Genomic DNA, 26,966 nt, shown 5'->3' on the forward strand with positions numbered 1-26,966 from the left:
ATATTGCTCAGCCATAAAAAAGACCAGAATTGAGTCAGTTGAAGAGATGTGGATGAGCCTAGAGTCTGTCATATAGAGTGAAGTAAGTCAGAAAGAGAAAACAATTATTGTATATTAATGTATATATATGGAATCTAGAAAGATGGTACTGTGAACCTGTTTGCAGAGCAGCAATAGAAGCATAGACATAGAGAATGGACTTGCAGACACAGGAGGGAAAGAGGAGAGGCATAAAATGAGAGTAGCATTGATATATATATATACCACCATGTGTGAAATAGACAGCCAGGGGGAAGCTCTGTATAGCACAGGGAGCTCAGCTTGGTGGTCTGTGTGACCTGGAGGGGTGGGATGGTGGCTGGAAGGGAGGCTCAAGAGGGAGGGGATACATGTATACATATGGCTGATACATGTCATTGTACACCAGAAACCAATACAATATTGTCAACCAATTATACTCCAATAAAAAAATAATTTCAAATAGAACAGCATGGCAATTCAGAGGAAGGAGAGTTTTCAGTTGCAGTGGTCTGGAAAAGCTTCGTGAAAGAGGAACTTGTAAGACATAACTTGAATGATGAGCAGCAATAGTCAAAGGGAATAAAGTGCTAAGGCGTGGAGGCAGGAGAGGGTGAAGATTTGTGTAGGTGTCTGTTGTATCTCTGCCAAGGAGCGCACTTGTGTTTTTATGCATGCCTGTCTTACATACAGTCAAGCACACACAGATGTTTTGGTATTACTTTCTACAGGAATTTTGAGGATATATTTATTTATTTTTAAAAAATTTTCGGTCATGCCGTGTGACTTTCAGGATCTTATTTCCCTGACCAGGGATTGAACTCGTGTCTCCTGAAGTGGAAGGTCAGAGTCCTAATCACTGTACCACCAGGGACAAGGGAAGTCCCCTTCAGGATACATTTATGAATCACAGTAGCTCCAAATGGAGCACCTATTATTTGCTAGGGATATCTATATTGATTCCTATTTTCATCACAGTGAGCAAAAGTTGATATTGTTATTCGCATTTTAGGAATGAGGAAAAACCTCAAACAGGTTAAACGGCGGCTCATAAGTGGCTGCACTGAGATTCAAATCCATAGCCAAAAAGTTAAAGAACTAGACAAAACAGAACCGGAATAGAAAACATCACAGAGGATCACTCATGGTTAGAGGTTAGGGTGTTTGGAGCACATCCTGTCCCTTCTCTGCCCATCCCACCTGGGATCATTCTTACTGATTTTTTTCTTTAAACTTTTTTAGAGTTTGATCTAGGAGAAAATCCTTTTTTTTTCCTGGCCAAAGTGAGAGGCTTGCAAGATCTTCGTTCCCCCACCAGGGACTGAACCCAGGCCCCCTGCAGTGGAAGCACAGAGTCCTAACCACTGGACCACCAGGGAATTCCCAGAGAGAATCTTTAAAAAGAATTTTGTGGAAGTGTAGCTGACTTACAATATCATGTTAGTGTCAGTCCCCTTACCCTCTCTGTGTGCACCAACTGAATTCCAATGTGAGTGGCCCTTGGCTAGTGATAATGCTGGCACTGGGATGTACGCAGCTCTATTGCCCTATCATTGGAATGATTTTGAGGTGTGACCCACAGTGCTCCCTGAAGTCCCCTGGGGAATGAGTCAAAATTACCCTCTGTGTGACTTGGCTTGATGTAGCACCCTTTACTTGGCCCCTTCCTGGTCCAGCTTCCTCATTCGTCTAACTCTTTCCCCTGGAAACATTTCCTAGTAAAATTACTTTCACATGCATCTTCCTCTAAGGCAGTATTGTTTCAAGAAACTTAGAAAAAAACCATGTATTTATTTGGCTGCGCCGGGTCTTAGTTGTGGCATGAAGGAACTTTTTTTTTTTTTAGTTGTGGCATGCTAATTCTTAATCTTCTGGGTGGCTCAGATGGTAAAGAATCTGCCTGAAATGCAGGACACCCAGGTTCAATCCCTGGGTAGGGAAGATCCCCTGGAGAGGGGAATGGCAACCAACCCCAATATTCCTAACTGGAGAACTTCTTGGATAGAGGAGCCTGCCAACCTACATCCATGGGGTCGCATAGAGTCGGACATGACTGAGTGACTAACACTTTTTCATGCTAATTCTTAGGTGTTAAGAGTTGAACTCTTTACTGAATTACCAAGGAAGTCCCTCAAGAAACTTTTGTTTCACTTATGTGGAAGTGTGTGTATGTGTGTGTGTGTGTGTGTATCTGTTGGTCTGTCTATCTATCTGTGTTGCCATTTAACATGCATCAACTACCATGGAGCTAGAAAGTGTGAAAGCCAATGTCCTTTACCACATTATACTATCTCTCTATTTCTGTGGGGCTCACTGAGCTGGAAATTTTCCTGGACACCCCAGGATCGGAACTGCACATTAGATTCCAGATCTTAATGCCTGTTTGAGTACAACGACTTAAAATGTACTGAATAAAAAATGCTTTAGTCATGGGTCTAGAGAATGCCATGAACTATGAAACAATTGGCTAGGCTGTTCTTTGAACTTCTCTGGGAAGTCAAGCTTGCCAAACAGCTTTCAAAGTCCAGATTTCCCTTTGCTAAGGTTGATAAATGTGATATAAAGGTCATGATGATTGATTATTAATTTTTTGCCAACTGGCAGAAGCAGGAAGAACAAGTTTGTCTTGTAGCAGAGCCAGATGGTGTGCCTGACGACGTACATGGCAGGGTGGCCACCCCAGAGCTCTGGTTCTAGGCTTGGCTTGGATGGGGAAAAGCGGGGTGTTCAGAAATGCTCTACATTTACCCACAAAGTCAGTGCAGCTAAAGGAAGGGCAGAGAACACATCACACGCTCAGAAACAACAAATGAGACCTAGCCAAGTGGTCAGGCAAGGCTGTTGGTCAAATCTGCAGGAACCTGGGGCAAGCCTGGCTGCCAGAATTCACTGGAGGCCATGAGTGGAAGGCAGAGAGCCCCAGTCCCCAAAATACGGTGGTGATGAATTCTGGAAGGCAATGCAGAGGTGAGAGCAAAATACCCATCTTCCCAGGAAAATCTTGGGAGCCCTGCCTGATGGTACCAGCTGAAGATTCTATTTGCCAGTACAAATGATTTAAGATTGGTTCCATGTTTAGAAAATAATGAGGATATGTGGATAATCTAGTGGAATGATTAAGGAAAAAGGAAGGTGACCTTGGCTCATCAAGGGTAGCTCATTAGGATAGAGACATAGTGAGTTAAGAATTCATAGGGTCTCTAGTGTTGTTCCAGGGAAGAGCCATGCTTTCTGGCAGACGTGACATTCTGGTCACCCAGAGGTGTGCTGCAGGGTGGGGAGTGGGTGCTCACCAGCATGGTCAAGGTCTGGCTGGAGGGTCCTCCGATCTCTCCTGATTCCAGTCACTCCACTGCCTTCTGACTGTTACTCCAGGAAGGAGGTAAGATCGCAGACAACCTTTTCTCACACTGGCTTGTTTTCTCATCATTTGCCTGTTCCCCACCCAAACTGAGTCCACTGGCTTGAGACTAAATCAACTTCATGTGAATTTGGGGTCTGAGAGTCATTACCTGATTCCCCCTCCCACTGTGAAGTGTTGACTGTCCAAGCTTCTGGCTGATCAATTTGACAGTCACATGGGGCTCAGGGCCCACTGGGACTCAGCCTGAAGTGGGCAGTCAGATCTCACAGACTTAGGAGTGCCACTCCCCTGCCTCATTCAGAGGCTGAGCTGAGTCCCAGGGTGTGTGTGTGTTGAGGGGGGTCGGTGGGGGTGCGGTGGGGGGTGCAGGCGGTACACACTGATTCCTGAGAGTAGCAAGCTTGAACTGTTGGTGAGACTTTGAAGTCCAGAAACAAAGGGGTGTCCACATCGGGGTGGGTGAGAGCAACCTTCGACTCTCGGTAGCAGAGCAGAAGTGGAAGGAAGATGGGGTGGGATGGGGTCAGTTTTGTCCTCTGTTTCTTTGTGGCCCGCTAATCCTAGAAAGTTACATGAGAAAGAAGTCTTGGGCTCTGTCTGCAAGGGAAGCTCTGCTCAATTTCAGCTGTGATGAGCTTCTCCCTATGCAGGCTTCTCTGTCTGATGTCCAGGGTGGGGTGGGTGGCTCCTATGAGACCCAGTGTGGGGTGATGTGGGGAGATCCTTGGCTCATGGCGCACAAGTATTCAATGTTTTAAACATTATCATATTCATCCAATACTTTTGAATAAACCTTACACTGTAATTGTTTCAAGGATGCACCATTTTTTTCCCCCCAAAGCAGATGCTAATTAATCAACAGTATGCTGATGAAGCATCTGCAGGAGAAGCACTGGGCTGAACTCTGTAGGAGATTAAAGATTTACAGCGTAAACTTAGTCCTTGCACTCAAGGAATTTACAGCCTAGCTGCAGAGATTGGACATGTCAATGAAACAGTTAGAAAACAACAGTTTAAAAAAGTGCTCAGCTAAGTGTTATTTATCTGTACCTCCTTCCCACCCTTCCCATTGCATCTCCCTCAGAGGGAGGCTCTCCCCATTCCAGGTGGTGGAAACTTGGAGACTCAAGGCAGGTGATAGGCATCTTCCCTCCGTGCCCCACTCCCTTCTTACATCATGGGACTTAGTCCCCATCTTCTCACTGGGCTCAGTGCTGAGGATAGGGGTTTGTGTGGAGATAATTCCAGAAAATGGATCAGGCAAAGGGGATCCTGCTCAGAGGTGAAAATAGATTTAATTCTTCGCTCATCTTCTGTTGAAATTGGATGGGTTTGGCTGGTTGAATGGTCAGAGGGAAGATAAAAGGCCATTAGGAGACCCGGGTGTGGACTTCTTGGGAGCTCCTCTGGTTGCTTTGTCGTGTTCTCTCACTGTGCTTTTTATTCTTTTTTTTTTTTTAATTTAGGTATAGGCTTCATGATGTTTACATTTTAAAATATTTCTTTATTTATTTGACTGCACTGGGTCTTCATTGTAGCATCTCTCGTTGTGGCATGTGGGCTCCAGAGTGCAGGGGCTCAACTGACCTGGGGCATGTGGGATCTCAGTGCCCTGACCAGGGATCAAACCCATGTCCCCTGCATTGCAAGGCAAATCCTTAACTACTGGAAGTCCCCTGTAACCATATTCTTAAACACATCCCTCCGCAACTCACAGTAATGTTTGTGGTGGAATCATTGTATTTTGGCTGCGCCCTGTGGCTTGTGGAATCTTAGTTCTATGCCAGGGATTGAACCCAGGAACCCAGCAGTGAGTGCTGAGTCTTAACCACTGGATGGCCAGGGAATTCCCCTGGATGGGATCATTCACATGTAACCCTGTGAACCAGACGAATCCAAGAGAGAGACAAAAGCATTACTGGGACCAGCTTTTGTTATTGGTTATCAGCCTTTCTCAACAGGAGTTCCTAGAGAGAATAAAAGTCTATAGAACATTATTAGAGTGATTATTTTCTCTGGTCTCCCAAGGATGGCACATAGCTAGTTCCATTCTGGAAGCATAACAGATACAAGATAATTCATTGCATATAATAGATGCCTTAGGGCTTAGTTCTCTCATGGAACCCAGATTGAGAAGGGCTGCTCCAGGCCTATGTCCCAGTGACTCAAGCAACACCTGAGCTCCCTCCTTTTCTTGGCTGCCTCAGATGCCATAACCGACCCACAATGGCTCCCAGAGTCATGAGTTTTGGTGGTGTAGCCTAAGTATAATTGAAGTTTAAGGAGAGACAGGCGGGTGTAGTATGCTGAGTCATAACATTTTTAGATATGCTTTCTAGTTGGGCTTCCCAGGTGGCTTAAATGGTAAAGAACCTGCCTGCCAGTGGAGAAGACATAAGAGACATGGGTTCAATCCCCGGGTTGAGAGGAACCCCTGGAGGCGAGCACAGCAACCCACTCCAGTATTCTTGCCTGGAGAATCCCATGGAGAGAGGAGCCTGGCGGGCTACAGTCCATGGGGTCACAAAGAGCTGGACACGACTAAAGCGACTTAGCATGAGTGCAAGTTCCAGTATTGACCTAGGGTAGGCAGTGAGCTGGAGGAGGACACAGATCCTCCTACTTTGCTCTCTCCCTCCTTCCATATGGGGAGCCCTTGCAAGGCACAGTGGCCCTGAATGGCTGTGCATTTCAGTGATGATTTTCCTCTACAGTGTGGAATTAGAAACCTCCATTTAAAAACACACTTTAGATCTGGTCAACAGTGATTTAAGTGGCACAAATGAAGAGAGTTTGCCTCCCACGTCTGATGCATTAATCTAGACCTCTTATGATTTGGCAAGAGAAGTCAAAAGTCAAAGTGTTGAGTAATTCTGGAATTCTTCAGGATGGAGGAGTATATAGAGAGGATAAGAATGCCCCGAGCCCATCAAGGCACAGGTAGAAACCTGTTAGGACAAAAGAGCACAGCAATCGACTGGACTGCTGGGGGCAGTGATGGGGTGGGAGGAGGCTCAGGAAATACTGAAATGTTAGCGTTTAAATCTTTGGGAAGGCATTTTCTCTAAGTCGGGCTTGGCCTGGACATTGCCTGACTTTGGTGTTTTGGTGGTTGCCAGGGGGAGGATACATTCCTCCACGATTCTAGTTTCTCCCTTGCCTGGACCAGGCAGAACCTAATTTTCTTGGACCCCTGCAGAGTGTCAGAATTACTCCATCTCTGCTTCTTTGCCACTACTATGCACTGAATCGTCCTTGAAACCTTTGACGTCCCTCTTTGGTGAGGGACCCTTTTCTTCCCTGCTGGATCCAGGAAGGGAGAGAGGTAGCATTAAAACTTGCTGTGCTGCAACCATCTCTCGTGGGACTGTGTCATTGGGTAAGGACCCATTGACTTAGGGTTTCTAGTGTTGCCTATGGAACTACAAAATTTATTCTTATTCTAGGTTAGGTCCCTCTGATGTATGTTCTTATATACTTCTCTTTTGAAATGTTTATCATGCTACTGATTGTTTCATGTTGGTTTTCCCCAATAGACTGTGTGCTCCATGCTATCTGGAATGGAGCCGGTCTTGCCCACTGCAATATCCTTATTACCAAGTACAGCAGAATCATCCCAGGCATTTCAAAGAGGGAATTTCAAAGAGGGAATTTGAAACAGGGAACTGATTACACAGGAAGTGCACAGAGATGAGAAGCTGAATGCTACCACCACGAGGGCTTGAAGCACACAGGAGAGGGATGGTGTCACCAGAATCAGAGGCTGAGGCTGTCCCATGGTTGGGACTGGCAAGGACCCTGGGGGGAAGGGCTGGCTGATGGGGAACGGGAACCACTATGCGAAAATGATGCTCAAAACAGAGAGAGATGGTCAACAAAAAGAATCTGGCTTCTCCTTACTTCTCAGTCTCCAGTCTCTTGCTACTGCCTCCCATTGGCCCTTCTTACTGGAAGATAGTTGGCAAAGATAAGCAGGAAACAGTTTTTAAGAGAAGGATGAGAAAGAAGCCTGAGAGCAAACAGGCAATGACTGATGCAGCATGAGCTAATGAATATTTGTAGCTTACATGAATGAATACGCAAATAGATATGCATTAAGCACTGGCTGAACAATAATTTAAAGTTGTCACAACTCTCCCATTCAGAGCCTGTCAAAACAATTTCACCCCTCAGTTTTCTGCTACTAGTTACCACAGATATCTTCTTGAGACGTGGGTTTGGACAATGCAAATTAAGAGTACTTGAAATTCAGAGGAGAGACAAGAGCTCTGAGGCTGGAGGCTTTGCCTGAAACACTTGAATTAAAATTTGTTTCTTCAGCTGGGAGAACCCAAAATACTAGTAAAGATGTAGGTCATTTAACAGTACCCAGTTTGAAATCCATCCTTGAGTTTTCTTAAGCCTCATATCTAACAGCTGCGGGGATAATGTGCCTCAAAATGACACAAGGCACCATTTTCGAAGCAAAGACCTAGCCTGTCCCTTAGGAGGCCCTTGGTTAGGGTTTCAGGTCGCTGGAGCTTTTTTAAAAATACAGAGAAGGCTGCAGTTCCATAGTGTGTCCACCAGAGGGCTGCAGGGCCTCCCCTTGCAGAGTCCAGACTGGGCTGAGACTTGGTGGCCCATCCAGGCCTTGGCTGCCTGTGGGGTCTATTCTAGGGTACCTCCGGTGTTGAGGTAGATCTGGGGGTGCAGAGGCTGCCCTGATTACAGAGGGAGGAATTTCCTATTCAGTTCTCTTATTTCCCCCTTTCACTGCTTCATGTTACATTTAATAAGAGTTGATTTTAAAAATTTACAAATGGGGAAATCAAAATAGGCCGGTGTGTGTGTGTGTGAGCACATGTGCACAGACACGTGTACATTTTGAAGGTGGGGTATCAGGAAGTGGGGATAATTCTGGTCACCAATTCGTATGAACCTGTAGCTTAAGTATTATTTAATGTAGAAATTCAGAGCTGGAAAAAGACCTTGGAAACAATTTAGTACTCCTTCATTTATAGCTAAGGAAATCAATGCAACCTTTGCTACTTGCAAGATGCCTGGAAGGCTCGGAAACTTAAGGAATGAGGTTAATTAGTAGCGTTATTAAGGGGTTTGTGGCAAGATTTTATTTCAACATTCTACCCTTACACTCCCCTTCCTAGGTTCGCCTGAGTCTTGACAGCAGAACCAAAAAGCATTTTCCAGTTTTCTATTGAAAATGCTTGGCTCTCTGGTTTTAATCCCATCCTTTGTTGTTGAAGTTTTCCAGACTGTTGAACCAGAAGGAAGAAAGATCTGACATGGTAGGAAAATCATCCAGGAAGATGGTTGAGTAAGCAGAAATCCAATCAAACTCTTAATCACAGATTCTATCAAAATCAATCAGAAATTTTACTAAAGAATTTTCAGCAGTAGAGCAGAGATCAGTCACTAAGATAACTTAAGGGGGCATGTATTAAACAGGAAAAATTAATGTGGGCTCCCTGAAAAAGATTTTATTGCTCCAAAAAGACCAAAGAGTGTACAGAAAACTTTATTTTAATTAATCCTGAAAAAGAGCAACCATGGGGAACCACACAGAGAATTCAGAAACTGGTTGGAGCCTCTTTTCAAAGAAATGAAATGGACTGTTCTTCCTCTCAAGTGAGTGAAGGTCAGAATGAAAAAGAATGAAAGTAACAATCATTGTGAAAGACAGACTAAAAATATTGTTTCAGCTGCACACAGCAGAAATGGCACTTAAATAAGAAGACAACCTGAGCAATATATCCAGAATTTTAAGAAACTGAGAAATGAAACATTTCAAGAAGGCAGATCTGGGGAATAGAGTTCAGTATTGCAATTTCTGAATACTTAGGTCTCCTGAATAAGCAATCAAAATCAAAGGCAAGAAATCAATAATTAAAGAAGCAATAATACATTTTTCCAGAACCAATAAGAGATTAGATTTGAAATAGAGAGGAGTCATATGGGCTAGTAGAACATGTATGAACATTTGAAGAGTGACTTCTGTTTATAAAACAGTTCTGTGCAATGACCAGACGGTTTTTATTCCTCATTTTGTTAATTATGTTCATGCATCTTTCCTTTTGATCTTCCCAGTAGCTATATGAGGTGGACAGATATCATTAATCTCTCATTTTACTGATAGAAAATAACCTCTGAGAGTCTAAGTAACTTACTAGGGATAAACTAGTTCTATCCCTCGTAAGTTAGAACTAGTGAGTGAAGGAAGAGTCCAAGGTTAAGCCCAGGTCTTGCTCTCCAAAGTGGGAGGGTCTTACACATTTTTTTAAAAATAAATGCTTTATTATTATTATTTTTTTAACATAGAGGAAGCTTGGTGGCAGATCTGTAGCCACTTGATGTTTTTATAACTAAGAATTATAGTTCAGGCTCTCTCTGCTGTAGAATGTAAAGGTGCACTAACACACATATATGTAATTGTTAGGAAAATTAAGCTTAGTCACTAAAAGAAGACTCGCCATCTGAACTTTCTTCTGTGTTTTTTTCACCTTCACCATCAGGCACTGGATCATCTGGCCTCTCAGGAAAATCTGGGTCTAGTCCTTCCGATACCATTTTGTTTCTTATCGCCGTCACTGGAACACCCACTTGAAGCATTTTGAGATATCTGGCATATCCTGGATCCTTGGCTACAGTTAAGAGATTTTCTGGTGTTACTTCACTTTGCTGTGGTCCAGAGTCCTGCAGACTGTTCTGCTGTGATTGCTCTCAAGTGGCTTCAGAATGTGTTCCATTTGTGATCCTAGTGACATTTACAGGAGATGCTTCAAGTGTGACATCATCCAGGCCTGGGATAGATGATAACTTTGCATCTAAAATATTGAGAGTTGTTTCAGTCTGCTGGATACGAAGAGAAAGGTCTGCTAGTTTCTTCTCACAAACTAGAAAAGCGGTTGAGGAACTGTACAGTGTGCATCGCAAACTCGCTTAGAAATGCCACCGTTCTTTTCTGTTGAATAGCTGGCACCTTAGTCAGGCCTATGCCTGAGCCCATGAGAGGAAGCCCATCCTCATCCGTCTCCTCAGCGGGTGGGGGACCCAGGACTCACCCTCAAACCCCTCCCCAGCCCAGCCCGCCCAACCCGGTAATAGCGTCCGAACGCCTCTCCTAGTCCCCTCTTACACACATTTAAACAATAAGGAAAATACATGTTTGATAACAAGCAGAAAGAGAAGGTACTTTTAAAAGAATGAAAATTAGAAAGATTATTGTCTTTTCTAGTAACAAAAAAAGAGCTTGGTGGATGTGGAACTCTAACATCAAGAATGAGAGAGAGACAGAGACAGTTCGTTCTTGACCTTGCCAAACTGCCCTTCATGTGGGATGCAACAGACTCATAAGCTCTATAAGGTCTTAGAAATCCAACCAGTCACCTTATTCCAACTAGCCTGGGACTGCTTCTAATGTAAGTTTGCCTTAAACACAGAGACCTGATATAGTTGCAACCGATGCACCTGTTGTACATTGACACACCATCATTGCCTGAAACTAAAAACCTGCTTAAAAAAATAAAGTCTACTAATTACTCCCACCTCTCCCCAGCAACAGTAGACTTGTGTATGTTGTGGAGGTGTGTATGTGCAGCTATGTACTGCTGTGTGTTGTGGAGACAAGCAGCACTGTCTGGTGCGTGACTCTGACACTGGGCTCCTGTCTAAGTTGCCTGGCAGTGAGCCAGCTCTCAGACTCAATGTCCCCCCGGGGACTTGAAGTTTCCAGGATCTGGAAACCGAGGCATCAGAGAATCCTCCTAGACAGTGGGCGCCTACGATGAGAACTGCTTGGTGTGCATGTGAAAGTCGCTCATTCGTGTCTGACTCTTTTCAACCCCATGGACTGTGGCCCGCCAGGCTCCTCTGTCCATGGAATTCCCCAGGCAAGAATATTGGAGTGGGTAGCCATTCCCTTCTCCAGGGGATCTTCCCAACCCAGGGATCAAACCCCGGATCTCCTGCATTATAGGCAGATTCTTTACCATCTGAGCCACCAGGGAGGGAAGGCCTTGGTGTGCATAAAGAAAATGTTTGGTGTGCATAAATAAAATGTTTAATCCCTCATGTGAGGATGCTTTTATACACATCTCATAAAACAGAGGGATACCAGGGTTGGGTCAAGCCCTCTGGGGCTCTTCTCAGCACATATCTTTCACTGGGCCCCAGCACATCTGTCTACAGGACACGGGAGGTACCCCGGGCCCCGCTGACCCTGCTCCTGTGAGTCCCACTCACACCAAGGGACACCAGCTGGTGTGTATCCTGAGCCCTTCACAGAACAGCTGTGCTGTCTTAGTTCAGATCCTGAAGAAATAAACGATTTCTGTAGCTAAGAGGACAAACCCTGTCCTATGACTTGAAGAGAGTAAGTCCATTTCAGCTAGCAGAAGAGAATTTTCTGTTTCATCTCATAACACATGTGTTATCCCACTATCAGAATGAACAAAGCCCTGGAGTTAAATCTAAAGCAGAACAAGGATATTCTGAAGACCCTGTATAATAAGTGAAATGAAATATTAAGTGAAGTTAGTCAGACAAAGACAAATATATGATATCACTTATATGTGGAATTTAAAAAATGATGTAAATGGACTTGTTAACAAAACAGAAATAGACTCACAGACATAGAAAACAAACATGGTTACCAAAGGGGATAGCAGGCAGGGAAGAGGCAAATTAGGAGTTTGGGATTGACACAGATACACTACTATATATAAGCTAGATAAAAACAAGGACCTAGTGTACAGCACAGGAAGTATACTCAATATGTAGTAATAACCAATAGTGGAAAAGAAGCTGTATATATATATCTGAGTCATTTTCTGTATACCCAAAACTAACACATTGTAAATTAACTATAGCTAAATTAAAAAATGGTTGAAAACTAAAGCAGCACAAGGATCTTTTGAAGACCTGTATAATAAGTTTCAGCCAAATCACCCCATTCACAGAATCTAAAAGACGACTATTTACTTTTCTTACTATTTTCAAGGGGAAGGTTTTTTTTGGATCTCTTTCTCTTCAGATCTCCTGAATAATGCGGGTATATTTTCTTTCTAATGGCATGAAGAGGGCCCTGCTTCTGCTGACTTTATTGATCAGGTTTGAGCTAATGGTAGATGTTTGTTTGAAGCAGATTTTTGTATGTGTGCGTTTGAGGTAAAATTCATGCCAAGAGACAGGTGAAGTAGTCCTCTGGGTTCTAGCTGTGACCAAGAAGGTTTTATCTTTTTTTCATTCCCCTTTCTTTTCTTTGGGAATGAAAATAACACTTAAATATCTTAGTTGGCTTTGTAGTTGGCCCAATTATTGGAGATCAAAAACATCTCATCAATTACATTACTGGGTTTAATATGACTACATTTCTACAATTACAAGGACCAGTTATATTTAAAAAGATACTTACTTTTGATGAAAACCATAAAAGCTTATTAAAGCACTCTGATTTTCTTTTTTCTGGTAACTATTACCTGAAAATACCTCTGAATACTCTAAGGGAAAATATTTCGGAAAAATTATGTGAGAAGGTATAGAAATCACGTACAAACAAAAAGAGCCAAAATATGTATGTGTGTGTATTTGTGTATCTATATATAGATAATACGCACACAGATAGGGGCTTCCTTGGTGGCTCAGATGGTAAAGAATCTGCCTGCAATGAGGGAGACCCTGGTTCAATCCCTGGGTTGGAAAGATCCCCTGGAGAAGGGAAATGGCTACCTACTCCAGTACAGGACTTGATTGTGATGGGTATGCTAATATATTCAAGCCATTTCATAAGATCTTGGTATTATTCTGTGCAATGGGCTTCCCAGGTGGCACCAGTGGTAAAGAATCCACCTGCCAATGCCGGAGACATAGAGGTGTGGGTTCCATTCCTGGGTTGGGAAGACGCCCTAGAGTAGGAAATGGCAACCTACTCCAGTATTCTTGCCTGGAAAATTCCATGGACAAGGGAGCCTGGCAGGCTACAGTCCATGGGGCCACACAGAGTCGGACACGACTGAGCACACACGCACTGAGCCCATGTGAGGTCTTTCACCTCTCATACGTACATATATAACTGTATATATGTATATATATATATGGACACGAATTTGAGCAAGCTCCAGGAGTTGGTGATGGACAGGGAAGCCTGGCGTGCTGCAGTCCATGGGGTCACAAAGAGGTGGACACGACTGAGTGACTGGACTGAACTGACATATATTATATGCCATATACTTTCTTCCTTCTACTCCTCCAAAATAGAGAATGTTATCCTTGTCTTATATACTCAGGAACAATTAGTAATGACATATTTCTAATGATTCCCTGGAAGTCTTGATAAAGTGGACTAAGATTTGTTGTTCCGTTGCTAAATCATGTCCTACTCTGCAACCCTATGTACTGCAGAAGGCCAGGCTCCTCTGTCCTTCACTATATCCCAGAGTTTGCTCAGGTTCATGTCCAGGTGATGTTTTCTAACCATCTCATCCTCTGCTGCCTCCTTCTCCATTTGCTTTCTGTCTTTCCCAGCTGAAAGCCTAGCTTGAAGGATTTTGAGCATAACCTTACTAGCATATGAAATGAGCACAATTGCATGGTAGTTTGAGCATTCTTTGGCATTTCCCTTCTTTGGGATTAGAATGAAAACTGACCTTTTCCAGTCTTGTGGCCACTGCTGAGTTTTCTAAATTTCCTGACATGTTGAATGCAGCACTCTAACGGCATCATCTTTTAGGATTTTAAATAGCTCAGCTGGAAAGGGTAAGAACCTGTAATTAAGCTTTGTCTTGGTGGCATGAAATAAAGAAGGTGACACAGGAAGCTGAGGGCAGGATCCACCAGCTCCTTCTCTACCCTGTGGTTCTATGTGATTCTTGCAAAGCCAGCCTTAGGCTGATGACTGCAGTGACAGTGATGTTGAACCTCGAGATGGATCAGAATGAGGCCCAGAGACTGAACTATCAAGAGCTCTGCGGCCAGTGGCACAAGGACAATGCCAGTCAACCCTTTCCTTTTAACAACTTCTAAACATTAAAAAATTTATTTTTTCTGTGTTTTTCTGGGAGGAATGATTAGAATGTCCAGGATGGTAAGGCAAAGAGGAAAATGTAAAAGGGCATTTAATATAATGGGAGGCAGAAAAAAAAAACATAATTCCTCTGTGGCCAGGTGGAGTTCTTCCAGCTCGATCTATGATAAAGGTGATGGACAATTGAGGATTTTCCTCCTGGACAATTATTATTATGCTACTGGGATCAGAAGCATTGATGCTGTGGGTATCTTAGAAGAGAGCTGTTCTTGCGAATCATTTGTAATGGGTTTTTATCTCTAGTTATGAAAAACTTGATAACCAAATTTATAATACAAATAATTAAAAGGGCCTAAAAACTTAAAAAAATTATTTATTTGGCTTCCCTGGGTCTCAGTTGTGGCCAGCAGGAACTTTAGCTATGGCATGTGAACACTTGGTTGTGGCAGGTGGGATCTAGTTCCCGGACGAGGGATCCCACCTGGGCCCTCTGCATTGGGAGCACAGAATCTTAGCCACTGCTCCACCAGAGAAGTCCATAAAAGGTCTAAAGAACTTTAATGGCAGAATTTGTTAAATCATGTAATACCAGTATCTTGGACTTCCCTGGCTCTCCACTTGCAATGCAGAGGACATGGGTTTGATCCCTGATCAGGGAACTGAGACCCACATGCCATGCAGCACAGTCCAAAAAAAAAAAAAAAGGACCTTTCCAATTCAGTGCCTAACTTGGGCATATTGAATGTGTAACCTGTGATCTGTCTGGACTGAAATAGGCCGTGTTAAGACAGTATTCCGGAAGACACTTATTTGTCCTGCCCACTATTAACCTGAAATTTTACTATAGTCATTTCTAGAAGATATTCAATAAAATTTTAGATTGATTGCAAGCATAGTTCAATATTTATTAATTTGCAGGGAAATCAAGGAATGTGCTGGTTCAGAAAGGGTATGAAAATGGAGGGGTTTTAGAGTTGGCAAATAATGCTTATGTAAGCAACTAGTTTAAACAACTATGAAAGGTTGAAGTTTCATTTCAAAGGTCACCGAAATATCCAACCCACATTGTTTGTTGGGAAGAAGTCCACACAGCATGGCTGGAGATGACAGACATGCAGACCCCCAGGCCCAGTGAAAGTAACACATCTCAGAAGCAAATATCAGGGGCTGCAGTATAGCCAGTAATGGAAAAGCAAGATTTCACTCCCAAGTTACATTAGGGCTAATAACCAGAGGCATGAATGGCCTGAGGCTTCAGGGGGGCCACCAGGTAACCAGGTTTGAATTTTGAGCTACCCAAAGCCAGTGGTTTTTCTCCAATGCAGACAAATATGTCCATTTCTTCGGAGAAGGCAATGGCACCCCACTCCAGTACTCTTGCCTGGAAAATCCCATGGATGGAGGAGCCTGGAGGGCTGCAGTCCATGGGGTCGCTGAGGGTCGGACACGACTGAGCGACTTCACTTTCACTTTTCACTTTCATGCATTGGAGAAGGAAATGGCAACCCACTCCAGTGTTCTTGCCTGGAGAATCCCAGGGACGGGGGAGCCTGTTGGGCTGCCGTCTATTGGGTTGCACAGAGTCGGACACGACTGAAGTGACTTAGCATTAGCATTAGTATGTCCATTTCTTAGTTTGGGTACAATTTTTAAAAAACTCCTTTTGACAAAAGGTTTTTTGACTTGAAATTTATTGAGAATGACTAAAGAACCCATCTGCCAATGCAGGAGACATAAGAGACGCAGGTTCCATCCCTGGGTTGGGAAGATCTCCTAGAGGAGGCTATGGCAACCCACTCCAGTATTCTTGCCTGGAGAATCCCATGGACAGAGGAGCCTGGCGGGCTACAGTCCGTGGGGTCACAAAGAGTTGGACATGACTGAATTGACTTAGCACACAAGCATGCAAAACAAAAGAACCTGGGATTCTGTTTCAACCTACACTGGTCTGACACCACCTGGTGAACTGCAATCCAATTCTGGCACTAACCCCCTGGAGTTCGTGCAGACCCCCCCCCCCCTCAGTGGGAACTCAGTTCTCTGGAAAACTGCCCTCACTTCAGTTGCAAGGCACACTTTGGGGGTTCCTAAGTCACCCACACTTTTGACCAGCTGGCTACGAATCCAGGAGGTTCCCACACTCTCCTCAGTTTTGGTAATTCTCTAGAATGACTAATGGAACTCAGGAAAGCACTATATGATTACAGTTTTATTATAAAGGGTACAGATCAGGAGCAGCTAGATGACAAGATACATGGGGTGAGGTTCGGGAGGGTCCTGAACACAGTTTCTCTGCTGTGTCCGGGGAACCAGATGCCTCACCCTTCTGGAACACTGATGTGTTCACCAACCAGGATGCTCCCCTGAGCTCCAGGGTTCAGTTTTTATTGGGGCTTAATTGCATGGATATGATTGATTAAATCGTTGACCAGGTGACTAAATGCAGTTGCCAGTCCCGGTCTCCCCATGGTGGGAGTAGGACTAGACTGGTCACACATCATTTAAAGTTCTGATCGGGTGGTTGGTCTTTCCGGTGGCCAGCCCATCCTGAAGCGTGGCTCAGACGGTAAAGCGTCTGTCTGCAATGCAGGAGACCCGGCTTCGATCCCTGGGTTGGGAAGATCCCCTGGAGAAGGAAATGGCAGCCCACTCCAGTATTCTTGTCTGGAAAATCCCATGGACGGCAGACCCTGGTAGGCTACAGTCCATGGGGTTGCAAAGAGTCGGACACGACTGAGCGACTTCACTTTACTTCAAGTCATCTTATTATTATTTTTGACCTCATCACACAGCATATGGAATCTTAGTTTCCTGACCAGGGATCAAGCCTGTGCCCCCTGCATTGGAAGCACAGAGTCCTAGCCACTGGACAACCAAGGAAGTCCCTGAGTCAGGAAAGCACAGTTTTATTATAGTTATTTATTACAGTTTTATTATAAAGGATACAGGTCGGGAGCAGATCGGGATACAGATCTTATTAATATAAACTTAAGTATGGCCCAGGGGCTCAGGAATAACAAATATACTTCTATCACTTGGGGAATTCCAAGAGTTTTAAAAGCTCTGTGCCATGAATCAGGGACAAAGACCAGACACATTCTTTATTATACCATAGCATAGGAACACATGTAATGTGAACATGTTTTGACATAACGAACTTCAAATATTATATAGGGGATTCTGATACATTTCTCAAAATGGAACCAGGATGATCTTTTCAAGCCAGTATGTAGTTATGTCAGCCCCTGCTTGAAATCCTTCAGGGCCCTCTTGATGATCTTAGAATAAAGAGTAAAATGCTTAACCAGGTCTTCGAGGTCCTGTGTGGTGTGACCCTGTCCTTGTGACCACCCTCAGCTACCATACCCCACCTCCCTTGCTCCTAGGACCTGACATTTTAGTTTCCTGAATGTAGATTGATTGCTATGTTCTGATCATTCTGCTGGAAAGCTGTAAGAAATAGAAAATTAAGTAAAATTTCCCTGAGCACACACAGCTAGTTAGTAAAACAGTGGAATTAGAACACCAAACTCCTGACCTCAGAGTTAACGATCCTTTCTAGTCTACCTCCAAATTGGCTCACATTTGTGAGCAAATGAATAGAAAATTTGTGTTGACTGTCTTTCCACCTATCAAAGTATATGGAAGCACAGCAAACGTTTTCCTATTAGTTTTACCTCATTAGATTCTTGGACTGCAGGAATGGGAAGAAGCAATTAATAGCAATACACTCAACTTTTCTTAACTTTCCCCTTCAGAGGTTCTGAGCAAAGAGACAAAAACCCAGCTCACCCGAAGGCTCCAATTAAAGGAAACTTGACTGTATACCCAGATGTTAAAATTGCTGACAATCACCTGAAATTTCTCCCTTCCATGTCCTCTTTGTGAAAAATGGCTGCTGAAGTCATCTGTACTAGACACTGATGTGTTTATACCCTCAGTTTTTATTAAAATCAATGAGAAAAAGACCTTGGTTTACCCACCTAAAATAAGAAAGTGTTCTCAAACTATCTTATTATGAAGGACTTGTTTGTGGACACCCAAAAGATTCCACAAAAGAATAAAGTACAGATAGAATTTAGGGAAGATGGAAGATCAAGTTTAGGGTTGTATGAAATTAAAAAAAAAAAGCATACAGAGAAAGTTTCCAGCTTTCCTAGTAGATCAAAGAGATGACTGAGTTCTCAGTCATCTTGTTCTTTCACCAACAGTTCTCATGTTGAAAAGAGTAAAATGGAGATGATTAACCCCAAAATAGGCAGGTCGTCTGGCCAAGAGGAAGAATCACCATCTGCTAGGAAGACCTGTCCTAAATCTTTTGCATCTCCTCTAAGGTCTAAAGACGTTTGTCTTTTCCATTGGACTTCTCCCGTGTCCTCACTCAAGCCTTCCTGACACAGACACTTGCTTCCTGATTCCACATTCACACAAATCGACTGGTACTGTGTTTCATGACTTGGAAGAATTTTTCTCTTTTTAATGAGGATGCACTCAGGATAAGATCTGCAACAGCAGCAGTTTTAGAATTAATCATTCCGCTTGTTCGTGTTTAAAGCTCAAGTTAATAACTCCTTCAAAATAAATCTCAAAACCAAGTGGACCAACTGTAATCAAAATTCTGGTGCACAGCCCCGTGGCCCACAAACCACTGCCTTCCCAGGTGTGCTCCTGAATCGCTATGGATTGTTTTCTCAATTTGTTCACATCATTAATAGAGACAGGTGCAAAAAGCAGCTCAGCTCTTTTCCTCCGTTGGCTCCTGCTCTGGGTGTCTTCTTTTTGCCCTTCCAGACTCACTTTCCACCCATCCACTCCCAGACAGAGAGGCTGGCCCATATGGACATCATGAACATACTTTGATGGGTTCTGGCTTCTGGTTGGGTTCAGCTGCTGTTGGCATCAGCAGATCATGGAGATGGAGGGCGCAGAGGGAGGTGGAGATATTTATTACACCCACATGTTCCCTTCCAACTCAAGACAGATGCCTGCATTCCACTTCCCATGGGTGGCTCTTTCCTTGTAGCTACTCTCTGGGTGTTCCAAATTTCCCTTTCTGAGACTCTTCAAGCCAGAAGTATCCATTGTTCAGTTCAGTTCAGTTCAGTCGCTCAGTCGTGTCCGACTCTTTGCGACCCCATGAATCGCAGCATGCCAGACCTCCCTGTCCATCACCAACTCCCAGGGTTCACTCAGACTCACGTCCATCAAGTCAGTGATGCCATCCAGCCATCTCATTCTCTGTCGTCCCCTTCTCCTCCTGCCCCCAATCCCTCCCAGCATCAGAGTCTTTTCCAAGGAGTCAACTCTTCCCATGAGGTGGCCAAAGTACTGGAGTTTCAGCTTTAGCATCATTCCTTCCAAAGAAATCCCAGGGCTGATCTCCTTCAGAATGGACTGGTTGGATCTCCTCGCAGTCCAAGGGACTCTCAAGAGTCTTCTCCAACACCACAGTTCAAAAGCATCAATTCTTCGGCGCTCAGCCTTCTTCACAGTCCAACTCATCCATTGTTGGATCCTGCAAAATTAAAAAATGTCAAATTCAAATCCCCAAAGTCTTCCAAACCAGAAGTTATCCAGTGATGATCTCCTCCAAAAGTAAGTCACACACAAAAAAGACAAAAACGAGCCGTGAATCTAGATTAGAGATAGCTAGTGGTTGAACCTTGGGTGTCTCTCGCAATGCCTTTGGGGTCCACAGAAGGGTTCTTAATCTGTAAAATGAGTAGAATAAGTCACATTTACTTTCATTTATAGGAAGAGAAGGAGAGAAGGTCCTATTTGTTCCTCCTTGATGCCCTGATGGGCAAGGTTTTATCCATGTGGGACAGAGCCTGGGGGCTCTGGGGCCTGAAGAGGTGGGAGTGTTGTGCTTGTGTGGACATAGCTGAAGTTCCCTCCCTCGCCTGAAGGGGTCAGCAAAGGCCCAGGAAGGGTGGCGACACCTTGCCTCCCAGGAGGGAGAAAACTCAAAGGAGGCCCTCAGTTCCCGGGGGATAGCCCCTAAGGACCCGCTTTGTGCTTTCTCTGCTGGGGCAGGGACGGATTCTCCCACAGGGCTCCCCTAACTGCGCGGAGATGCTGGCGCTGGCCCTAGCTGTTGAAGAATGAGAGGTCTATGTGGAACACAGGAATGGGAGTGGACCTGCGGGCCCAGATTGAGGAGGGCCACAGGGTGTCGAATCCCCCAGCTCGGCCCTCTTGGACACTTTCCCTGGGTTGTCTGCACCCCATCCAAAGTCTGTAATCAAGCCATCAAAACTGATAGGATGATTTCCGCATTAAATGAAATTATGGATGAAGAATGGGGATGGAGGAAACAGACTAATGGTTCTAATGTTTTTTCCCAACCTTTCATTTCTCAGTAAAGTGCAGTCATCTGATTCCTCGTTTGTGTGCTAGGAAAATGATGGCTCCTCTGAGAAGCTCTTAGCTATCCTCATTTTCTTCCTTGCTCCCTTGGGTCTCCTGGGTGGGTTCAGGCAGGAGAAACCATGACAGAGGTGGGTGGTAAGTCCCAGTCTGTCCCTCAGGTGAGCTTCTGGTTTCCTACCGGTTTCATTGCTTGCCATATGTGTAGTAGTCAAAAATATTTAATTTTCAATTACAAGAGTGTGACAAGAATGCAATCTTATTATTAAAACACAGAGAAGACAAAAGCTTCATTTTACCTGACTCCTCTGATCTACTCCCTTTCTCAGAAGTATCTATCATTGTTGATTTGGGAAATATCCTTCTCTATATATGTTGTGGTTTGTAAATATGTCCACAGTTATTTGATACTACTTCTTCAAAAGGTGAAGCCTAATTCTCCTCACCTTAAGTGTAGGAGATACTTAGTGACTTGCTTTTTAAAGTATAGAATGTGGCAGAAGTAGTGATTTGTGGTGTCTGAGATTGGGATTGGAATGACATTGAGTTTTCCCCCTCATTCTGGGACCACCTGCTCTGGGGAAAGCCAGCTACCATGTTGCGAGGTAGACCTAAGGAGAGGCCCATATTGTGGGTAACTGAGGCCTCCTGCCAACAGCCGTAAGATTGAGCCATAAAGAAATTATTGTAATAGATTCTGAGACTGGTGAGGGCACAGGCTCCATGATGTCAAGGTTCTGTGTTCCTGGAAATGAGCAGAGGACAGAGCACATAATCCCCAGGGACATTTTTCTATTGACAAAGAGTACCTCAGAGTTTATATAGTAGGTAAGACTAGTCCCAGAGCTTGGGTTATGTGGTGGTTGCTTACCTTTGCTGCCAAAATTACCCTTCAGGATAAGAACACTTATTATCTCAACTTCTGGGAGTGCAGCTGGCAGAAAGTCCTCAGCAATCAACACCCTTCAGGGATTTCTGAAGAGAGCCAAAGAGAACCCCCCATTCCGGCAACCCACGTCCAGTGGTTGGTGAATGAATGGTATGGAGCCCAGGCCTCTCACTCCAGCTCAGGGGAGTTCTGAAGGGTCATCCCATCCTCAGCTCCCTGCAGGACCAACTGAGATGTTCCACTGAGACTGCCTTCAGCTAGACCTTATCCTCTGCCCAACCCTGCTCCCCTCTCTTCCCTTTCCCAGGTGTTGGTATCAAAAGCACTCCCCAGCAAACCTCCTACATGTTAATCTCTGTCTCAGAGTTGGCTTCTTGGGAAACTCAAGCAGGGATGGTGGGCACCAGGGTGTTCTAAAAAAGCAGATGATGGCACAGGGTTTTAGAACTGGATTACTGGCTACCCAGCTGGCATCACTGTTTGGAGTGATTCTCCTTTTGGGAATGAAATGGCAGGGTTTTTATTTTACTTTTTTAAACTATTTTGTATTGGGGTACCTAGCAAATATACTTTTTACTTTATATTGGCATATAGCCATCAACTTCCCTAGTGGCTCAGTTGGTAAAGAATCTGCCTGCAATGCAGGAGACCCAGGTTCAATCCCTGAGTCAGGAAGGATCTTCCTGGGGAGGAGGAAAGGGCAACCCACTCCAGTATTCTTGCCTGGGAAATCCCATGGACAGAGGAGCCTGGCAGGCTACAGTCCATGGGGTCCCAAGGGTCAGACACGACTCAGTGACTAAACCACCACCATAGCCAATTAACAAAGTTGTGACAGTTTTAGGTGAGCAGTGAAAGGACTCAGCCATACATATATATGTGTCCATTCTCCTTCAAACTCCCCTCCCATCCAGGCTGTGAAATGGCAGGTTTTTAAAAAGCAATTTATACCTTTCTGTAATATTTGACTTATATCCAGGTATCATATTGCTTTCATTTGTAAATGGTTAGTAGAAAATGTCTGAGATGTGGTATTATAAGCCATTTAAATTTTATTCTTTACATTTTTTTGTTTTAAAAACAAAATGATTGCATGAGGTTTAAGAATATCCAGAAATCAGGAAAAGAACTGGGGAGTGGGTTACTACTTTGTTCCTGTCTTTGGGCTGCAAATATTTGTCAGTTAGATTCTAAAACTTGAGGCAAAGCAGCCTGGTGGAGTCCATTTGTGTGTCATCACGTGGCAGCTTCTCCAGCCCTCACCCAGCCTTCCCAGTAAGAGCAGCCACCTCCTAGTGGGTTATGGGTGGGTGTAAAATGTGTGTGTGTGTGTGTGTTGAGTAGTGTGGAGAGATAACGCCCTCTCCTCTGGGTTACACCTGCTCAAAACAGACTTGAGCCCTTGGTCGGGGGGCAAAAACCTGATTTGGGGCTGACAGGGTCAGGGCAGTTTCTGGCATCAGTTGAGTCCTCTTTCCACCCGCGTCTACCTCCTTCTCTCCCTACACAATTCTCTCTCAGGGGCCACATCAGTGGACCTGCCAGCTGGTCTTGGTCAGGGCCACTCTAGCTCCTCAGAGATTCTGTAGGAACCTTGGTTGTCAAAGGGATTCAGCTTCCTTCCTCTTAGGAGTTCTGCTTCTGTGCAAATGTGTAGGAGCAAAGAGAGATCTGCTGGGATGCCTGCAAGCATCCAAGAACCATGTACTATATCCTAGTGGATAATACATCAGGGAAGGGCTAGTGGGGCACCATTTGTCTACAGAGTCTGAATCCAGGCCCTCATTCAGTTTAATATCCTTTATTGGTATAACAATAATTCACAAAGGGAGGAATTGCTCCATTGTTCCTGTTACATTTCTGGTAACCAGTTAGATTCGAGATAAAATTGTTAGGTTTGGTCAGTGCCCTCAGGTTCTCTCTCTCTTTGTCTCCCAGGGAATGTCTAGCCTTCCCAGGGAGTATTAATTCCTCAGGGGCCCTGAGGGAAGGTTAGTGATTCTGTATCTCAGCATTTTGGTTCAGACACAGGAAACGTAACTGGACAGTGTGTGGGGCTGGAGAAGGGAAGAGTTCTTCCTTCTAAGTTCTAAGCCAGAACTTCACGACTCTGCATTTGACGGTGGAACACTGGTCCTGCTGTGGGATTGGCTGTTTTCTGTTTGGGGATTAGTGTGGCTACTGGTTTCTCTTCACATCTGATTTGGAGATGCTAAGGGTGTGCCTCTGATCCAAGCTCCCTTAATTATCCTAATGATTCAACAAGAGTTTATCAAGAAGTTGCTACGTGATGGCCGAATGACCCCACACTGCCTTCAGCTTAGAAAGTTTATATGCCATTGCCAAACAACATCACTGCAGTGAGAAAAATGAGCCAAGTGTCCAGGGGTGGAGAAGGGCATCCAAGAACCTGTTTATAGCTTCAAGGCCCTCAGGGCATGAAGCCACAGGATAGCTAGGATGGACCTGGGAAGGACTGGGGTAGGTTCTAAATAGGAGGAATAAAGAAATCTGCTCAACTCATATCCTGGGTGACTTCTGGAAATAGCCTCCCGGCTCCACTGCTCCAGTGCCCCAGTGGGTACCTGTCCATTGTCATATTCTGGCATCTCAGTCTCTGCACGTGCTTGTCCCCTAAAGCTGTTCTTCCTCCTGAAGTTGGTGGCAGGTGGTACTCTCTGGGAAGTCAACTGGGGAGGCCATAGCCTTTGTGAGTAGGAGGGAGTTAGCCAGAAGGAGAAGTCATGGCTATCTTAGAGATAGTCTCCAGGAAGGCAAGAGGCTATGAAGAGGCTCTTGCCCCTGACTCAGACTTGCATAGGGAGTCCAGTTCCTTCCTTTTTCTGGGCTTCAGGGAGTCTATGCTTGAGATTACTACTAGTGATGGGGAAAAGTGACTGCCTGACCCTCCCCCTCCCTACTCACTTATGGTAATCGGGCGGGCTGTTAGGTTAGGTAATAAGCAACCCCCAAATCTCCGTGGGTTAACCCAGGAAGAATTTATTGCTTGCGTCACAGTTGAGTGCAGGCTCTGTATCCCTCCTGGGCAGCTGTTCTTCAAGTAGAAACTCAAGGAATCTGGCTGCTTCTACCTGGCAACGCCATCATTTCAGAATTCTTTACTTCCAATCATACCAACAGGTGAGAGGGTGAGCCAAGGTTCTTGGGGGAATCTTTTTTTTTTTTTTTCTTTGGGGGAATCTTAAGAAAGCCAGGCACAGGCAGAAATTATGACGTAGCTTCAATTTAGCCGTCAAGGAGGCTGAAGCTCTAGTCTCTCCATGTCTGCAGGAGAGGAAATGGGATGGTCAGCACCACGCCTGTGTCTGTTATATTCATGCAGAGTCTTCAGCCCCCACAGCTGTCGCAACTACTTAGTTTTCAGATGTCCCTCCAGACCGGTCTCCCTCTCCAGTACAGAGTTTCAGCTTTCTTGATTTTTTAAAACTTTAATGGTCACCTGGGTACTGATCGTGCATAAATATTTGAGACTTAAGGTGCTGTGTGGTACCATGACCACCATGTAGAAAGTTGTTTGACAATGTTTGCTTAGTTGAATGAAGGGAGAAGGCTAAGGATGTCTGGAGAAGCCGTCTCGGAATCAAATTTAAAGTGTCAACTACAAACTGCCTGTCAACTACAAATTGGCTCTTGCCAAGAGCGTTTCCCAGCGACTGAACAGCAACAACAAGGGCATTTGCCATCTGCCTCTGCAGAGACTGAACCCTGTGCTGCTGCAGCTGCTGACCTTCAACACCCGCTGAGGGGAGTGCAGGGTGGAGAGTGAGGCACTCTGTACTCCAGGGAAACTGGTGGAACAAGTCTTTAGGAAGTTAATGCTTTTAGGAACCGATTTCATGATTCCAATCCTTGCATCTCTTTATATCTGCTACTGCAGCTGCTAAGTCGCTTCAGTCGTGTCCGACTCTGTGCGACCCCATAGACGGCAGCCCACCAGCCTCCCCCATCCCTGGGATTCTCCAGGCAAGAACACTGGAGTGGGTTGCCATTTCCTTCTCCAGTGCATGAAAGTGAAAAGTGAAAGTGAAGTCGCTCAGTTGTGTCCGACTCTCAGCAACCCCATGGACTGCAGCCTTCCAGGCTCCTCCATCCATGGGATTTTCCAGGCAAGAGTACTGGAGCGGGGTGCCATTGCTTTCTCCTAGTCTTCATATCTAGAAAAGCACTAAAGCCCTTCATGGTGACACACCGCATTAGTTTGATCTCTGGTGAGCAGCTAAGATCAATCATGTGAGTGTTTTGTGACCGACTCCCAATAAAACCTCTAGACACCAAGGGTTGAGTGAGCTTCCCTAGTCGACAACACTCTGTATATACTGCCAATATTGATGCTAGAATTAAGCATGCACACCTTCTCTTGCACACCAGCATCTCCTCTTCCTGCCTAGATCTGTGGGGCAGACTGCGGACCTCTTGGGCAGGAGCCAAATGAAACAGAATTGACTTGATTCGTGTCATGTCCTTCCCTAGGAATGGTTATAAGCAGCAGTATCCCTGTGACTCCATCTCCACCTCCTTGACTGCCTCTCACTGTGGCCACCAGCCCCTCCCAGTCCTCGCCCTTCCCCGTGTGGCACAAGGTACCTGTCATGCCCAGCCCCTCCCTCTGCAGTGCTGCCACTGCCCAGTTCACCTTCTGCTGCTTCCTGCCGCTGACCACCACGTGGGCCCCATCCTGGGCCAGACCCTGGGCGATGGTGAAGTTGATCCTGCAGGAGAGATGGAGAAGATGTGACAGTCAGCCCAGGGCTGAGCCCTTCCTTTCTTGCTGCATTTCTAGCCTTAAGGCCCCAAGTGAATTTCCTACTATCCTGGAGCAGCTAACCTTGTGCCCTGCTCACGGATGATCAGAGGACCGGAGAGACTCAAGAGGGCACTTTCCTTCATGGGTGTGTTGGACAGCCTGCCTGTGTATATCAGATTTTAGCTTCACTTTCTATTCAAACAACTGCAACCTGAGAGTTTGTTGCCTCCAGTCTGTGAAACCACTGGGCACCTACAAGCATGCAACTTGGAAGCATGGGGTCTAACTCCATCCAGGGCGTCTCTCGATCAGTGGAGGAAGGGTACGAATGGCTGAACTGTCCCCCTGACTTTCCCTGATGGATGCTCTGAGATGTAGTTCCTAAGTTGCCCGGAGGACCTGTAGAATCTAGCACCTGGTGGCCTGTAGTGGCAGCCAACTCCATGACCGGCCCATGCTGGCTTTCTCTCCTTTCCTGCTCCCCTCCTCTTTCTCCTTAGGGTCACATTCCCAAATAAACTACGCCACTTCTACCTGGTAG

The 26,966-nt window shown here is 44.9% G+C and overlaps 2 long non-coding RNA genes and 1 pseudogene across 2 annotated transcripts in view; 2 read left to right on the forward strand and 1 right to left on the reverse strand.

The window, feature by feature from the left end:
* LOC132346287 (uncharacterized) overlaps positions 1–26,966 on the forward strand; it is a 146,362-nt gene that overhangs the window by 30,048 nt on the left and 89,348 nt on the right. The gene's annotated exons all lie outside the window — the stretch shown is intronic.
* LOC132346286 (uncharacterized) overlaps positions 2,581–26,966 on the forward strand; it is a 99,527-nt gene continuing 75,141 nt past the window's right edge. The window contains exon 1 of the long non-coding RNA XR_009496075.1: positions 2,581–2,985. This is a non-coding gene — a long non-coding RNA (uncharacterized lncRNA). The remainder of the gene's footprint in view (positions 2,986–26,966) is intronic.
* LOC100140821 (WASH complex subunit 3-like) lies at positions 9,625–26,870 on the reverse strand (annotated as a pseudogene).

The sequence above is a fragment of the Bos taurus genome, chromosome 10 (genome assembly GCF_002263795.3).
Source record: "Bos taurus isolate L1 Dominette 01449 registration number 42190680 breed Hereford chromosome 10, ARS-UCD2.0, whole genome shotgun sequence".
Lineage (NCBI taxonomy): Eukaryota > Metazoa > Chordata > Mammalia > Artiodactyla > Bovidae > Bos > Bos taurus.